This window comes from Sturnira hondurensis, unplaced genomic scaffold, assembly GCF_014824575.4.
Source record: "Sturnira hondurensis isolate 20B ecotype Veracruz unplaced genomic scaffold, ASM1482457v3 Scaffold0022017, whole genome shotgun sequence".
Taxonomy (NCBI): domain Eukaryota; kingdom Metazoa; phylum Chordata; class Mammalia; order Chiroptera; family Phyllostomidae; genus Sturnira; species Sturnira hondurensis.
In genome coordinates this window covers 7146972-7164338 of record NW_028094648.1, presented here as the reverse complement: position 1 = coordinate 7164338, position 17367 = coordinate 7146972, and the positions used below count along the sequence as shown (strand labels likewise).

General features: G+C 41.1%; 1 protein-coding gene across 1 annotated transcript in view; it reads right to left on the bottom strand.

Annotated features, from left to right (window-relative positions):
• The window catches only part of SCFD2 (sec1 family domain containing 2), a 319432-nt gene that overhangs the window by 209615 nt on the left and 92450 nt on the right, over positions 1–17367 (bottom strand). The gene's annotated exons all lie outside the window — the stretch shown is intronic.

Here is a 17367-nt window from a genome sequence, read left to right as displayed (position 1 = left end):
CACTTGGAAACGTTCATGGAGCATCTACTATGTTCCAGGTGCTATTCTAGGTCTGGGGATACGGCAGTGAATGAGGGAAGTCCCCTGCTGTCACAGAGCTTAGGGAACACAGACAATTAAAGGGCTAAAGAAGTAAAATATATATTAGATAGTAGTAAAAGAGAAAAGTAAAACAGGAAAGCAAAATGGGGCCTTGGGGTGTGTGTTTTGTAGGTGAACACGTACCATCTTAAAGAGGAAAAGTCATGGGAATAAGGGAGAATTGGAATAAAGAGAGACCTGTAGAAACTCTCTGAAGTCGGCAGCAAGCAGCTGAACGTGATTTTGTATGGGGATGACTCCCCAAAGTGAGCTTTTTGGGTTGCCATTTCTACACCTGGATATATCATCTCAATGTTAGGGTTCACAATCATATTATTTAGTACATGACAAAACAGCTGTTACCATTTACTTCCACAAAAATATTGGATGTTCACCATGTACCACACAAAATAAAATGGTAAATCTTTGGAATGAATAAGATACAAATGGAAAGAATAGAATGGAGATTTTACTGACAAGACATGATTTACCAAGTACAAATCCACCCACTTCTCAAAGGAAACTAGCTGAAAGTTTCTAAGGCACCCTAGAACTAACCTACGGCCTCAGGATTCTCTTGCGAGAAACCTCCAAGGGTCCTTTCTTTGCTTTACAAGCTGCCAAAAGCGATTTAGAAGAAAGAAGCTGTGTGGTTGGCCTGTTAAAAAAGGGGCCATGGAGGCTGCAGTTTTTGTGGGAAGGGTTTTGTTTGTTTTTTGTTTTTATTTTTACTTTATAACCAACTCCTTGGATGACATCAAACAGATTCCTTCATTGCTTTATATCCCATTTCTAAAAAGCAAATGTATATTATATATCTAGTATCTATCGTAGAGAAGGCCTATGATTCTCTCCCCAGAGCAAAAGGATTTTTTAAAGATAGTCATACAAAGTAAAACATGGTAGGATAATCATCATAATCATTTGAAAAGACTCACTCCCTAGCATCTGACCCTCAGACCAACATGCTCAAGTTGTTAATCTAAGATATGTTGCTAGAGAGAAAAACCTCTTATTATTGACCCTCTAGCAGATTTCTGTTGGCTAGATAATAGCCATGAATACCAATTTCTAAAATTTCATTCTCATCTGTATAATGCACTCCAAAAAGTTAATCACTGAGTTGAATACAAAGTCAAGAATACTGCTCCGTCTTAAAGAGGCGTGAGTTATGTGGAAATGAAGAGGATCTGTTTCAAAAAGTATAAGGTAACTGTGCATCACTCCATACTGATATAAATGACTGCATGAATGAATAAATGCAGAAGAGACAAATCTGCCTTAAGAAAATTCCCAATAACTCCCGTAGATACCCACCACCTGGAGGCAGAGCTTAATACCCCCACCTCGTAAGTGTGGGCTGCACATGATGACTTGCTTTTCAAAAAAAAATTTATAAAAAAAGGAGAGGTGGGAATACTCTAGCTGGCATAGCTCAGTGGATTGAGCACAGGCCTTTGAACCAAAGGGTCACCAGTTTGATTCTCAGTTGGGGCACATGCCTGGGTTGCAGGCCAGGTCCCCATTGGGGGCCAAGTAAGAGGCAACCACACATGGATGTTTCTCTCTTTCTTGTTCCCTTCCCCTTTCTCTAAAAATAAATAAATAAAATCTTAAAAAGAAAAAAAAAAACAGGGAAGGAGGGAGTATCTTTACTTTAGCCAGAAGATCAAGGTTAACATTACTAGTGATAAGTCATATTGATATTGTGTCCCTAATACGATCTAATGAGAATGACACTCACTTTCGTGGTATTCTCCTCCCAAATCCAACAGCACGTGACAAAACTTTGGCTAAATCCTAACTGAGAGACATTCTACAAAATGCCTGGCCAGTACTCTTTAAAACTGTCAAGGTCATGAAAAACAAGGGCAGACTGAAAAACTACCACACACCAGGTCAAACTTAGGAAATATAACAACTAAAGATAATTGGGGATTGTGGAACACAGAAAGGATATTAGGGAAAAACTAGTAAAATCAGAATAAAATCTGGAGTTTATACTTCATCATAATGGACCAATATTGGTTTCTTTGTTCTGACAAATGTACCACAGTAATGTAAGATGTTAACAATAAGCTGAGAGATATACAGAAAATCTCTGTACTATGTTAGCACATAGCTTACCTTTTCTGAAATCTAAAACTGTTTTAAAATAAAATATTTATTGAGAAGGGAAGAAGGAGGGGAAGCAAGGAGAGCAGAGATCAGATGAGACAAACCCAGGGCTCTTTTGATCTCCTTTCTGTTAGCCTGAAAATGCCAGGAAAGGCAATTTCTGCTCAGTAGGAGGAAGAACTCTTATAACCAGCAACAAGAAAAGGAACTGACTCCAGAAGCAATAAACTCCCCACCAATGGCAAAGGGAGGTACGGTGAGCATCTGGAAAGGCTGAACCAGAGGGAACCCCATGCCACTAGACGGTGAACTAGAGCTTCCTAGTCCTCTCCATAGAAGTGTGGCTCCAGACTAGATATGCATTCGCCATCCGATCTTTCTGCTCTGACAATGAAACCTCAACAAGAAGGAAGAAAACCATCAGTGATTCCCTAGACTGAAACCTTTTCCAAGGTGAGAGAAAGAACCCGAGGAGGACTAATAATGAGGATGTGGAAGTAAGATTATATGCCTGGGTTTGAATCCCAGCTGTATTACTTATTTGCCACGTGACCTTGGGCAAGTTGTTTAACTTTGCCAAGTCTCAGTTTCCTCATCTGTTAACATGGAAAAAAATACCAACATATACTTGAATGTTAATCCCAAACAATAGGCACCATTTTCATAATTCTGGGACAACTACTTAAACTACTTTGTGGTCTGAAATAGAGTAATCCCCACCAACGGGGCAATCTTTGTCAGGACTCAACATAAGGGGGCACCCTCTTTTCTGAGGGCTAATTTTGGGGAAAACACTTTCTCTTACATCTGAGGATAGACAACAATAGCTTTTGTGTCATAAGGTTGTTTTAAAGACTTAATAATGGAAGTAAATCACGTACCACTGTGCCTGGTACACAGCCTCAGATAAATGTGAACTGTTACTCCAACCACTATTGCCTACCACTCCATGGTCTCCTTTCTTTCCCAGCAGAAGTGATAGAGATGACTGGTAAGGGAATGAAATGCCTCTAGGAATAGGAAGTCAGCAGTCTCAAAGGAGAGAGGAGCAGCCTACAAACTGCAAAGTTAGTCAAAGGTTAAAGGCAATGTAAACATTATCAAACACTGCCTTTAAAAAAAGCACACACAGAGCAAACCACAACCAAAGCAAAACAAAACAAAAACCAACAACCAGGGATTAACTTTCTTATTCATTTTGATATAAATGGGCCTACTGGTAGGAGGTGGAAGACTAGAGCTGTGTCTTGTGACAAAACGATTCTGTAGACTGGGGCTCCTGTTATTTTTGAATGAGTCCCCAGTAACTCCATACAAAGGGCCCTCTGTAAAATGCATGTTGTCTTTAGAAAGACCAACTTTTTGGCTGAATTAAAACACCTCTGTAAAGTCAGAGTCAGTCCTTTTGCTGGCTACCTCTGCAGGCATGAGGAGCAAACAGGCCACCTTCTGTGTGGCTGCCGAGCAGGCTGGGGTGGCTTCACACCACTCCTCTGTGGTGCAGAGCCTGCAGACACTCAGGGAGACTCTGACCCACTGTAGGGCACTGCTGCGGAATCCACCTCTGCAGTCCCTCCAAGTTCCTGCTCAGTCCCAGGTATGCTGCCAGTAGGCGCCTGAAGGGAGTGCATATGGCCCTTCTACCCCAGACATCTCTTGCCATCCTTGCATTAAGACATGCCACTAGGCCTTAAATTCCCTTAACAAGCCATTCTGCTTCTTTATATGTCCCAGGAAAAATGGAAACATTTAACTGGGATGTGTAAGGATAACTCATCGAGGCACTAATGCATTCTTTATTGTGTACATACAATGTGCCAGCTACCTTGATATTGTCTGGGCATACAAAGAACAAAGGAAGGCAGAAGATTCCAGAGCTACAGGGGAGTGTGGTAGGTGTAAACAGTGCAATGATGCAATAATAAGAGTTTTAGTAGAGGTAATTCATTTACTTTAGAAACACAGCAAAGGAACACCTAAATCCTGGAAGAAGTCATACCACAACTGAGTCCTAAACAATCAGCATCTCATATGAAGAAGGAGCAGAGCTCTGAGAAATGAGTGATGGGATAGGACACTTCCTTTATTCCTTCAACAAATATTTAATGCACACTTACTAGAGTGTCTGCTAGGCAGAAAAATGGCCCCCCAAAGAAGCCCGAACTCTAGTCTCCAGAACCATAAATATGTTACCTTATATGGCAAATGGGACTTTGCAGCTGCAATTTAGGTTACAGATCTTGGGATGAGGAGACTACCCTGCGTTATCCGGTGAGCCCTATCTAATCACACAAGTGCCTAAAGCAGAGGACTTTTCCCAACTGTGGTCAGAGGGAGATGCAATGATGAAGGGTCAGAAAGAAGCAACACTGCTGACTTTGAAGGTGGAGGAAGCGGGCTATGAGCCAAGCAATGCAAGGGGCCTCTAGAAGTTGGAATGGACAAGGGAGCAGATGCCCCCCTAGAGGCTCCGGGAAGAAATGCAGGGCTGCCTACACCTCGATTTTAGTTCAGCGAGACTGGTGTGAAACTTCTGACCTACACAATTGTAAGGTAGCAAATTTATGCTGTTTTATGTCACTAAGTTTGTGGTGATTTGCTATACTAGCCACAGGAAATTAACACCAAGTAGTCTGCATGAGCCAGGGCATGTGAAGCTCTGCATCAGAGCCCACAGCCCAGGCAGAGAACCTGGTACATCGTAGAGCTCCCTGAATACTTGCCAAATAACTGAAAGAACAAAAAGAGCAAACAGGAAGGTATCTTGGTGGTACCTTTTCCATCTGTACCAGTAGGGATCCAGCGAGTGCCTTCAGGGATGACACAGAAAGGGAAGGCATAGAAACATACCAAACTCAACATTGATTGGGTGGCTATCAGTTTTGCTTAGAACTAGCTAGTTTAAGATCTTGCAATCTCATAAGCCAGTGGTCTTTGGGCCCAGGATAAGCACAAAAGACAAGTGGGGCCCACATTCCCGAGATTCCAGAGAGACCTCTCAGGGGGTAAGGTCAAACTGTTTTTACAATAACACTAACGCATTCTTTGCCTTCTTCACATGTTCACTAACAGTGCAAAAATAATGGGGGTAAAACTGCGGGTACCTTCGCACATTGAGGAGAGTGGCTGCAGACCGTGCCGGCAGGCACTGCAGTGCCTATCTCTATGCTACATACACACAGTTGGAATTCTTTAAAAAGCCAGTTTCACTTAAGAATGCTCTTGATTAAGCAGCAAAATGTAATCTTACAACATGTCAACCCTTACATAAATGTCTCTTCAACATTCTGTGTCACAGGAACCACGCACGGAGCACTTCTGCCGTCTGCTGAAGGGCAATGGTTATCTGCAGGGAGAGCACTTACGTAATCCTTTGAGTTGTGAACTGAACTAATGGTTTCTCTCATGCAATACCACTGTTAGCTGAAAGAATTTCAGATAGAGAAATTATGATAATTAAGACTTGGGTGTTTGCCAAACATCTTCTAGAAAATGAACAAAGTGAGCTTGTTCCTTTAAGGAAAACAACTGATATATTTATTGCCAATGATAAAATTCTACCTTTTAAGCAAAAAATTCAAACTTTGGAAAACCTGCATCTATCACTGCCAGATTCTCCTAGATTAATGGTGACATTAAAAATGTGATTTTTTTTTGAACTGCATAATGAAATGTATCAACATTTGGAAGATCTGCATAACTTAGTGAGCCAATATTTTCCAAATGACCAATGTATGATGTAAGAAACTCAGTCATAAGCAAAAGATCTATCCAAAATACAACACAGATGAGTGAATTTTTATATAGAAAAAGCTTACTGATACAGTTTCCAACTTCACATTATAATTTACCTTTAGGAAATTACAACTTTTATCAGCAAACATCTGAAAAGGCTATGAAAATATCCCCTCATTTTCCAATTAGTATCTGCATGAGGATGAATTTTCTTCATATGCTTCAATCAAATAACATAAGACAGCATATAAATGAGGAAAGCAAATACGAGAATCCAATTATTTTCTATTCAGTGAGGCATTCAAAAGATTTGCAAGAATATAAACCAATGATATTCTCACTTCTGTCTTTTGGAAATATAGTATGTCATTTATATTGGCTTATATACATGCTTATTTTTAAAGGAATTAATAACTATTTTTAACTTTTCTCAGCTTTAATTTCTAATACAGCAAACACCAATATTTACTGACTTAAGGATATCACATCCTAAAAAGAAAGCTCATTATTTTTACTGTCTTTCCCCCTTTTTATGGCTAAAGTGCAGTGAAGTGGTAGTAGTATAGCTTCAACTGCCTTTTATGAGAGAAGGCAAAGCAACATCAGTTGGTTAAATTGGAGCTTCTCAAAATTTAATGTGCATGTGAATTACCTGGGACTCTTATGAAATACAATGCCGATTCTTTAGGCTTGCGATGGAGTCCACAGATTCTGCACTTCCAACAGGTTCTCGTGTGATCCCAATGTTGCTGGTCCACGGACCACACTTTTAGTGGCATCTAGACTGAACCACCCAACAATTTCTAGACTGCAATGTGTACGGAAAAGAAACCGTCCTGTTTGAATCACTGTGCTTGTGGATTCCTTTGGTATCTCACCTTCATCTGAACACCAACATAACTCGCAAATCTCTATTTCTAGTCAACTTTCTCTCCTTGCTCCCTACCCACACGGTCCGCTGCCTCTTGGATTTCTCCACTCATACAAGGCATCTGCAAATTAACTCAGCATGTCTAAAACTGAAATCAAGACTTTTATACCCAATCTGCTCCTCAGTCTGCATACCTTAGATATGCAGACCTGTTGTGCATACCTGCATACCTGCATACCTGTTGTGTGGTACCGTCACTCTTCCAGTTGACCAAGACAGACACCTGGACTCTACTGCAGCTTCCTCTTCTTCCTGCCACATCCAATAAGCCACCAAGTCCTCACAATTTTCTATACCCATGTTCTCTCTATCCCTTCCTCTACTGCCTAAGTTGTAACTACCATTATCTCTAGCCATGATTTATCTCAATCTAAATAAATACTTGATCTCCATAAAATTAGTTCATGGTTTCCACTGCCTTCGAGATAAAGCCTTTATATAATATACGCATTTTACCTTCATGGTCACGATGAACTGTTCAGCCGCATCCACCATGAATCCTCTCCTCACAGGCTGCATGTCAGTCCTGCTGAACGACTTGCCCGAGCCTCTGTGTTTTCATACATGATCATCTCCCTGCCCAGACTGTTTTCTTTCCCCTCTTTCCCACCTGGTCTCATGAGCCAATTCAAGCGTTATCTCCTCTGATTTTCCCTACATGTGTTAAATGTGCTTATTTTGTTTTCCCTGAGAAGCCTCTATTTCCCTCTACCATGGCTCTTATCGCCCTGGATTTAATTGTTTATTCATGTTTAGCTCCCTTTTAAGACTGAGAAATCCTTGATGGCAAGAACAGTATCTTACTTTTAATGGTATCTCTAGCACCCAGTTCTGTCCTTTGAACACAGTATCAAAGTATGCTCACCTTTGTAATGAAGTAGCTGACACCAGGAAAATAGAAATGGACATTTACAAAGATATAATTATAGATCATCTCATGTACTCCACCTGATTTTTCTGTAATACAGGTATTATTATTTCAGAGGAAGAAACTGAGACTGAGAAAGGTTACCTGTCAGGAATAATAGCTGGCAAATGGTTAAGCTGGGTTCCAATACGAATATTTCTCCAAAACCTACTTCTGGCCCACTGCACATTTCCTCTCCAGTGTTTTCCAACCAGAGGGAAGCCAGAGTTTGTGGGAAAGAGGAATCCAGACCCTTGAGACAGGGTATGATACCAGGATTCTGACTGTACAAATCATAAGGGGAACCCAGCAAATGAGCAGACAACAGCAAGAGCAGCGACATGCCAACTTAACACATCAGAGGTGAGCACTGACTTACAGCCCTCAAGAATCCCAAGTAAGATAGATGATTGATCCCAGAACCTCATAAGGCTAAAAACCTCTGGTACATAAACATGTAGTTTCAGCCACAAACTTTAAGGCAGAATTTCCCATCCTGGTGTTGCCATGCATGTTTATCCCCCAACCTCAAGCCCAAGTGATGTCTGGCTGGGGCCTGGGAGAGTCAGTGCTGCTGGGCCAGTCGCTTCCAATCCTGTGTGACTGACAACTTGGTGTATCTTGTACAAACAGCATAGTTTTCCATGTTTACCCAGCTCTGTGTGAACACAGGATGGGATGCACTGAGAAGATATGCACCCAAAGGAATCAGACCCCGAAGTCATCCAAGAGGGTTGAGATGGCCTCCAGGGGCCCCTGATTTGAACAGGGCAGACCGGCACTGCTGCATGGGCTCCAGAGGAGAAGTAGGAAGAGGGTGGAAGATCAAGGGTGTAGAAGTTGTACAGACGCTCAGTGCCCTTCACAAGGGAAGTGGGAAGGGGCAAGACACAAGGCAGAGAAGAGCCCAGACTATTCAGGACCACGCAGCCCACTGTTAGAGGCTTTAGGGAGAGGAATGGTATGATTTAATTTACTTTTTAAAAAGCTATCACTCAAGCTGTGGTGGAAAGAAGAGATGGCATTGGGGCAAGGGAGGAAGTAGGAAGGGAGTTCAATAATCCAAGTGAGAAGCAATGGGGCTTGGACCAAGGTCGATGCTTTGGAGGTAGTGTGAATTGGTTGAATCTGGAAATGTTTTGAAGCTAAAGCCAGCATAGGTTGCTGACAGATTGGATATGAAATGTGAGTGGAGAAGAGTCTAAAATTATTGCAAGGCTTATGAATGGAGCTTCAGAGCAGGACTCAGTAGTTCAAAGGAGAAGCAGAGAGGCAGAATTGGAGTGAAATGTAAGAACAGGATGGATACAAATGCTTCAGGAACGGGAGACATTTGAGCTCAGGGCAGTGAGAAAGGGACCAGAACAAATGAAAGGCTTCTGGAGTGAGTAACATATGGCACAGACCAGGAAGCTGGAAGGATGTTTCAGGAAGACAATAGAATTAGAAGATGTAAAGGAACCCAGATGGGCTACTCGCAAAGTATGAAAATGTTTCTCAAATCTTCTCCCTCTGAGGAATGAGCTGGTAATCTGTGTCTTGGAGGAAATGAATCCCTGGCTCTGAGACACGGTGAAGTCTTCAGTCAAAGTGAAAACAGATTCTTACAAACTTTTTCTCCCACTGAAAATACCATGTGAGGAAAAGTGCGGTATAGTCAGTCATGCAATAGAATACTACACAGCAATGAATGACCTATAATTTCATAGAACAATGATATGGATGAACCTCAAATATACATTGTTGAATGAATGAATCCATAGAAAAGAATATATTATATGATTCCATTTATGTAAATCCAAAAAAAAAAAACAGGGAAAACGAATCTGTTTTTGAAGTCCCTGCCCTTCAGAAGAAAGGAGTAACGGGAGGCTTACAGGGTTGCTGGTAATATTCTGTTTCTTGATCTGGGTGCTGATTACACAGATGTCTCCAGTTATTAAAAATTCACTGAGTTGTATTTTTCTATGTTATATGTTACTTCAATACAAACTCTTTAAAATGCCATTATACCAGGCCACATTTCCTGTGTCCTGGGAAGAACAGAGCTATCTACTTAGAGTTCTTGTTACACATTAGCATTTACCCAAAGCAAGAGCAGGGGAGTAGAAGCTTGCAAGAGTTGTGGAATAATCTAATTCTGCTACACATAACTTCAGCTACCAGTACAGGGTACAGCCTTGATCTCAGAGAATGATGGAAAAAACAACTTGTAATGGCTGTTCAATTTAAAACACTCATGTTTTAGGGGGATAGAAACTGTTTTTGTAACTTCCCCCCCCCCCCCGCCATCTCTCAAGAATTGATGTTTCACCGTGCTTCAAACTGAACTGCCAAGTTTAAGAGGCTGTCTTCTGTTAACAGGCCAGCTGGGCCTTAAGTTGCATGAAATGAGGGACAAGCTACTTCTTCAGAGGGCAGAACAGGACACCATACAGAGTTGGGAACGGTGCATCCCACAAAATCTCCAGCCATTTGTCTTTATCTGGTCACTTTAACGATTTAAGAGCTCTCCTTGCCAGGTCATCATCAATCAATTCCAATGATTAAGCAGCTGCTAAAAACTGGACTTTTTAAAATGCAACTATCCGTGACCTAAATTTCCTGCTGGTTCTTTGGCCCCAAATTAGGCCAGTTTGTCAAGGGAGCCAATAAAAATAATAAAAACAGGTTAACACTGGGCTTTCGGAAGCCTGTATAGAAATACTTGCACTCCTCCCATCAGTGCCAACTCAATGTTTCCAGTCTTTGCTTCAACTCTTCACAGAATGTATACAGGATCTAAATACCCATCTTTCCCCCTTTGCTCCCTCTCTGGCTTGCTTTCTTTCTAATCTGGCCAAGCAGCAGTCCCACAACTCTTAGCAGGCGACTGAAATGATGTCGTTTTCCTGACTCCAGCAAAGGAGTTATATTTTGGCAAACTGGTGAATATGTGAGAAGATGAAAATATAAATCTTAGCTATCCTAATGGAGAACGTGATACTGCACTTCCTAGCCTGTGTGGAATTTGAATTCCAGGATGTACAAAGCAAAGCAAATCAAAGACTACTGAATGAGGAGGAAGAAAGAGAAAGTAGAGACACAGTCTATAGTTTGTGAAAACCAGAACCGTTATCTTAAGTACCATTTCAACACATTTCATATTACTTGACAGGAAGTAAGGAGAAGGGTGCTGCACTCTCCCAGGCCCCAGGCTCCCCTGGGCGAGGTACCAGAAACACGGGAACTGTCTTCAGTAACACTGCACCATTCCTCACATCTGTGACACACTCGCAGACACCTGCAGTTCAGTGAGCAGCGACAAGGCCCCAGAGACCTCTCTCCTAGAAGCACCCCAGCCTGGGCTATCTTACTCAGAAGCACTTCAGGATCATTCTCTGCTCCAGAGGGGATGTTTGGACAAACTCCAGAAAAGGCTTAAGTGCCGTCATGGGGACCCAAAGGCACAATCGAGAAGGCAGCAAACTTGACTTTAGCGGTTTCTACTTTCCTTTCTCAGACTTTACTTTACCCCTCCCTTATCCCCAAGCACTCAGAACTCACTGGCTTCTTCCTAGCACCAGTAAACGAGCATTCCTACTCTTAGAAATGAATGGCGGGTTGGCTGAACTCTTCCAAGAGAACTCTGCGAGTTAAAAGAGGGAAAGAGAGAATCGAAGAGTGAGTGTGATTCTCTTCGATGGTTAAATTTCTGGTTTGGTAGAAGCTGGGCAGTAATTTGTCATAGAAAGCCTTCCTGGAGCTCCTCAAATCACATTGTACCGAAATTAACTGAAGGATATTCTTTTCTCCTTTTCTGGAAATGCACTAGTATAGATTCCGCAGGTAAATATCTCGTTTCATTAAAAGGACAGTGTGAAGGAGGGTATTTTAAGTCCCCCTCTACCACTGAAACATCTCTGGGCCTCAGGTTCTCCATAAAAGAGAGGATAATGCCACATACCTCCCCTCAGACTCAAGCTCACATGTCAGACGTCATGGAACACAAATGAGATGAGCATTTCATAAGCTATATAGCAGTCTCCCCTTGCTTTACTACCACATTTATTACCAACCTCTCAAAGCTACGCATCTATTTCGAAGAGGCCTGGTGTATCAGATAGATGTGTGTGTCTCCAAAGATTCACTGCCCACTGCCCTCCACCCCGAGACTGCGCCACTCGTTCAACGAAGTGCCTGGACCACTGCGGCCCTGCCTCACCCCTGCTCTGCCAGCCCTTTCAGCTCCCCTGTGGGCCTCCCTGATGTGGCTCCATCTACTCACTGCAGTGGAAGCCACACCAGCAACCTGCCTAGGTCCAACCCTCCAGGCCCGCGGAGGCCCTGGCTTCCCTCCTGGATGCCCAGAGGACCCAGAGAACACCACGCAGATGAAAGATCAGTTAACACTCCTTGTAATAAATGTTAAGACTAATAAAAGGCAGGCAGACTTGAAAAAAATTTAATTAAAAATAAAATATAATAAAAAGGAATAAACAAATAAATGACGCCACCAAGCTTGTGGTCATGTGTTATAGCCACCACAGGAAGCTACCACACAGTGACACAGACTTATTCGTAGAATATACCATCTTACTGAAAATGCGAAATTAATGTAATTTTGCTATGAAAGTTCCTACATCTTGCATTACTCAAATCGACACTGATTGTTATGCTTTGGGGGCAGAAAAATAAAATATTTTATTCTTTGTGAATGTATGCATCACAGGTACTAATTTAATAAATGTAACATTTAAAATACCCACAGTTTAGTGGGGGGAAAAGAAACAAAAGGAGAGAGATAAAAAAAATGACAGATAAATTCTTCCTGATATGAAATTTATTGTCAATTACTCTAAGTCTGTCTCGGGGCCTTTATCCTCCATGTTCCCTCTTCGTGGAACACTTTCCCCTCGGGTGTCCACTGGCTGACCCCGCACTGGCTCACCCAAAGGCCACGTTCAGTGAGGATGAACCCGACGAATGGCAGTGGTTCTCCTCTAGTACCAACTCACCCCACACCCCTCCTCTGCTTCAGATCTCTCCACTGAACTGTTCACCGCCTGCCTATGACCTGCTTTACTTCCTCACCTTGTTCACTGAAGGCTCAGGGAGTCTAGGGTTGTTCCGTGTTTTCTCCACTGCAGTGTGCCTGGTGCCTAAAATGTCTGTGACACATAGCTGGAACCCCGTCTTTGTTGAATGAGGAAGTGAAGGCTCTAAAATAATAATCCCTGATTCAAATGATTTTTTTCAAGTCACCTTTTCACAGCTGCACTGTGAAATACACATAACATAAAAGGTACTGTATTAACCATTTTAAGTGTATAGTTCAGTGGCATTAAATACTTTCACACTGTTAGGCACCATCACCATCATCCATCTGGGAACTTTTCAATTTTTCCAAATGGAGACTCTATATCAGTAAACTATACCTCCCCATTACCTCCTGCAACAGGCCTTCGCAAGTACCATTCTACTTTCTGTCTCTAGGAATTTGACTACTGTATGTTCCTCATATAAGTGAAATCATACATATTTATTTCACTTAGCATACTATCTTCAAGGTTCATCAATGTTGTAGTATATGTCAGAATTTTTTGCCTTTATTATCCTGAAAAATATTTCATTGTATATACTACATTGTATATATTACATTGTAAATGTCCATCTATTGATGGACATTTGGGTTATTCTATCTTCCGGCTATTATCAACACTGCCACTGTGAACAGTGGTGTATCCGATGCATTTTTTATAGAAAGTAAAAAAGGATGGGGCCATAGAGGTTATAACATCCAGCCTTTGTCAATACACCAGCCTCCCTTCTTTGCCTTAGTGACAAAAAGAAAAAAAAACACCTGTGAAACAAACTAGCTGCTTCTACAACAGAGATCATTAGTTCTGTTGACAATGCCTAATACATTTTTCTTTCAAGTTTGTGAAATAGGCCTCTTTTCTGGGAAGATACACAGAGCGAGGTACAGAGGCCGGGGACTCATGGAAAGAAATGTTGAAGTTTGAAAAAACTTGTCTGAGACAAAGAAAGTAATTCTCCAGATTGAAAAGGGAAACATTTCTGAGAATGAGAAAAAAAAGATTATGGTAACCTGAGGTAAACAACACATTTTCCCTACTCCCAATGCAAATAGTGATACGTAAATACAGGAAACTAGGCAAAGCCCATTCACAACCAAGGTGACCAGGAACCAAGACTCGGCTTGAAGACGAAGGACCAGAGACCATATTCAGAGGATCCGAGATCAGAGGATGCTATAATGAAAAGATGCCCGTGAAGAAGGTATCTCCACATACTGGATTCTTTGCAATCTAGGTCCACACAATAAGATGAAGCATTTAATAGCATTTGGGAAAGTAGGGGAGGGTGGGGGGTAAATAAGAGGAATAGAAGAGCTGTGATTTCATTAAACACCAAGTCAATGCTTTTACCCCCTGTAAGAAGATGAGTATGTTATACTATTAATCATCTCTTCCTCTGAAGAACCTTACTAACATGTGTCATCTAATAACAACTCCTCTGCTTAAAATTCCTGATTCCCCCCCTTCTCTACCTGATAATTCTCACTTACCCTTTACTACCCAATGTATATGGCCCCTCCTCCACGAAGTCTTCCCAGTGGGTCAGATCCTCAGTGTCATGGGCATAGCTGCTCCCTCCCACGCCTCCGCATTACACTTTGTCCCCTCCTCCACTAACCTGGCAGACTTAGCCTGCTGCACTGTGGTCACTTGGTATGACTTACCCAGTTGGCTACCATGCTCAGGGCACAGGTTTCATTTATTTGTAGGTTATGACTTCATGTGACTGACCCAGAAGGATTTGAAGACTGATGAGGAACATCAAATATTGAACATAAATACCGATGTCACTGAAGTATAAGCAATGGGTCCCAAAATTCCTAAGCTACAGCCACACTGCAAGATCTCCAGCTGGCCAGTTGCTCCTAGGCATTTCCAGAAGCTCCTTGGTGAGCTATTCAATATCTGTAATCTGGCTAGTGATCTATAACCAAGAGTTATAGACCTGTAATCAAGACTATCAACTTAGATTTTAATTTTGTTTAAAAACTTTGTAAAAATGCCTGGTAACCTAGGATAAAGACAGTGCCAAATGCTAAGATTTTACATTGATTACAGTGTTCAGAAAAACCAAGAAGAGAGGATCAGTTCTCTCTTCATACAGGACAAATTTCTCTAACTTGCAATGTTTCCTTTCATTATACAAAATTCTCAATATTAATTATGCCCTCTCTCTTCTTCACAGCACAGATTATTCGGGTAGGCCCATAACTAAAGGTGAACTACAGTATCTTGGAGTAATTTTAGGCTAGATACTATAAGCTGTCTTGTTAGAACAATGCACACACACAATACAATCATATATAAATGATAATGAACTTACTTTTTAACTCACTGCTGGCTTCTAAGAAAGAAACAAACACACACAAACCAACCATTGAGCTGAAACCAGACCCTGGAAAACAAGGCAACAGAAAGCTAGTGTTGCCTCAGGGAAACACAGAAGTTTGGCCATGAGCCCCTCTCAGGGTGGGACAGTTGAACCTGCAAGTCCTCTGTTAATTCAGGACACTGGGGTGACTAAACAGTTGCAGATTGGTAGGGTCCCTAGGGACTCCCAGCTCTATGGGAGGAGCCAAACCAAACCTTCTCCGAAGGGAGGCACCCCTCAGCTAGGCCTGCAGAATTACCAAAGATCATTCTACTAGATAGGAGTTCACGACCAAAAACTACAAAGCGCACAAGGAAGCAAACTAACGGGTGAGTCAGTAGACAGCATACAGCAGCTACAGATCCCAGCGACTTTAAGAGTGGAATTATCAACTGCAGAACATGAACTGCTTATGTCTGAAATGTTCAAAGAAATCAAAATGAAGAAGAAAAAAATAAGATGGGAATAATATACTATAAAAATAACCCTTTAGTATTTTTTGAAAGAATAAAACATAATTTTTAAAAGTGAAAAATATAATACTTGAAATTAAAAACTTAAATACTGACACCTAGTATGGATGAGGGAAATAGTGAAATAGAAGATAAGTCTGAAGACATTACCAAAACTATGGCAAAGAAAGCAAAGAGAAACAATATGGAAAGAATACTGAATGAGAGCGCATAAAACATGTTTGACTGGAGTCTCAGAATTTTTTTAAAAACGGGGTGGGGTGGGAAAAGACTTAATACCAGGAGGGAGAATATATGAGAATTTCCACACCTGAAGAAAACAAATACATAGAACAGGAAACACACTGCGTACCAAGCAAGGTGAATGCAAAGAAACCCAGAATTAGACTTTGCAACATTATAATGAAATTGTAAAAAACACAAACAGACACACACACACACACATCTGAAAAGCAGCCAAATGGATCACAGTAGAAGGAACTAATATCACAGTGACTGCACATGTCTAAACAGCTACAGCGGAGGCTGGACAGAGCAGAATAAATAAAATCGGCCAAGCCCAGAGGAATAACCACCTTCACACACTTAGGTGGTTAGCATATCACAGGGCCAAGCATATCCTAAAGTGTTCAGAAAATGCTGCTTGAATGTAACAACTCTATTTCTCATCTCCACTCTAATTAAATGATTAAACTAGTTACTAGGAAAAATAAAATGAAACTCACAGTAATGAAATCAGAAATTGACTTATTTCCTCATTTTGTTAAGAGTCTTGGGGCAGGGAAAAGCAACAATAAATTCACCACAGAGTGAAAAGCATGGGCTAATATGAAACAGTGAGCCCCTACACCCCCACACCTCATCTTTGTTCTCCGCCGAGAGAAATGGCTTTTATTCAGTACAGCTGACACAGGATGTTTTAGTTTATAATAGAGATTCACATTCTCCATGCAAACGTTGCTGCCTACACTGTGCCGCACAGACCACTGTTCCCATGTTTGTGACAGACTGCTGCGCCGGACTGACTAGAGAAAGTCTCAGCTCCAATTTCAGTTTACTTTGGGGTTTCATATTCCGCTGACAGCAGATAAAACTTTCTTCCTTAACAATGACTGCATAGAATTCTGCAGGAATTTCTATTGAAATTCAGGCATTCAGAAACCACCTAACAAGTAGCAAAAATTTCAAATTACTTTTGGAGTTAATAACTTTTCCACTTAAGTAAAAGCAAATATTATTACTGCAGAAAAAAATTATTTCTTAAAACAAAGCCATATAATGTGCTACATTTTAGCTTGGCTTGAATGTTTTAATTTCCTGTGTGTAGAGACTAGGATATTGGACGTGCAAATTCACTTGAGACAAAATTGTAATATTTTCCAAATTATTCAAATACAAACAAAAAATCCTACTAAATTTAAAACTTCAATTGCATGTGGAGTAAGACTAAATAATTGTTTTAATCTGCAAGTAATTCTATGAGTTTATATGACAACTATGTTCTCCTGAAATCCTTCCATTTTCTTTAGCACTCGTTGTAGACTGAAATTAACTCCTAAGTTAAATGAAATCTAGATCTACGTATACGGAACCAGCTCTGCGCACATTGCTATTATTTTGTTTACTTTTGCCTTGTTACCCACCCCTACCCCAGAAATAAGATTTAAAGA